Here is a 1,391-nt window from a genome sequence, read left to right as displayed (position 1 = left end):
AGTGTCAGAGACAGTGCAATTGGCACAGGACAGAGCGGAGTTTAGGGCTGTTGTACATAGGGTCGCTATGAGTCACAGGCGACTCGACGGCACATAACAACAACAACAACATTGGTTGGGCACTGGCTCTGGAGCTTTTGGTTGGCTGGAAGTCTCTTGTATGAGCCAATCAGAGCTTGGGGTCTTTGAAAAGTCATTTGAGGTCTTTGGAAATTCATGTGGCCTTGGATTGGTGATTTAGGTTGTGATTGGGTTTTGTTTTTTTTCCTTTTTCTTCTCTGTGTTGGCTTGCAGTTGGCTCTGGAGCTCTCGGTTGACTTGAAGCCTCTTGTTGGAGCCAGTGGTCTTGGGGTGAATTTGTGTTTTTTCATCTGTGTTGTATGGGGACTTGCTCTTGAACTTTTTGTTGGCAGGAAGCCTCTTGTTGGGGCCAGTGAGAGCATGGGATCTTTAAAAAGTCATTTGTGCTCTTTGGAAACTCATGGGGCCTTGGTAGGGTGAATATGTTTTTTTTTGGTTTTTTTTTTTCTCTGTTGGCTGTGGACTGTTTATGGAGGATTTTTTTTGGCTGGCTTGTCTTTGAGTGCCTGAGGTCTTTGAAAATTCATGTGGGCCCGGAAGTAGCTAAGAGAATACGCCGTCCCGCAGGTCGCAGGCTTCTCAGGACACCTGCTCTTGGCGAGGCTGGTGTCGCAGCACCATGTTGTGCCGGGTTGTGTGCAGCATGAGCCGGAAGCTGACCCCCGCTCTGGGAGCTCTGGGGTGCAGGCAGAAGCACAGCCTGCCGGACTTACCCTATGACTATGGCGCCCTGGAGCCCCACATCAACTCCTAGATCGTGCAGCTGCATCACAGCAAACACCATGCCACTTACGTCAACAACCTGAATGCCACCGAGGAGAAGTATCAAGAGGTGCTGGCCAAGGGTGATGTCACGACTCAGGTGGCTCTGCAGCGTGCACTTAGGTTTAATGGCGGAGGGCATATCAATCACACCATTTTCTGGACCAACTTGAGCCCCAGTGATGGTGGAGAGCCCAAAGGAGAGTTGCTGGAAGCCATCAAACGTGACTTTGGATCATTTGACAAGTTTAAGGAGAAGTTGACAGCCATGTCTGTGGGTGTTCAGGGTTCAGGCTGGGGCTGGCTCGGTTGCAACAAGGAACGGAGACACTTACAGCTCGCTGCATGTGCTAATCAGGACCCACTGCAAGGAACAACAGGTCTAATCCCCGTACTACCTTCAGTATAAAAACGTCAGAGCCATCTGGAATGTAATCAACTGGGAGAATGTCGCTGAAAGATACAGGGCTTGCAAAAAAATAAAGCATTATCATTACGTTGAGTAGGTTAAGCCCTTATGACTATTTTTGTAGTGGTGTAAAGTATTG

The 1,391-nt window shown here is 49.0% G+C and overlaps 1 pseudogene; it reads left to right on the top strand.

Moving 5' to 3' along the window:
• Positions 1-700: 700 nt before the first annotated feature.
• LOC102857781 lies at positions 701-1,349 on the top strand (annotated as a pseudogene).
• Positions 1,350-1,391: the final 42 nt, after the last annotated feature.

The sequence above is a fragment of the Elephantulus edwardii genome, unplaced genomic scaffold (assembly GCF_000299155.1).
Source record: "Elephantulus edwardii isolate Elephantulus edwardi_28Jun2011 unplaced genomic scaffold, EleEdw1.0 scaffold00310, whole genome shotgun sequence".
In the NCBI taxonomy this organism is placed as follows: Eukaryota; Metazoa; Chordata; class Mammalia; order Macroscelidea; family Macroscelididae; genus Elephantulus; species Elephantulus edwardii.
This window is presented reverse-complemented; position numbering and strand designations above follow the sequence as displayed.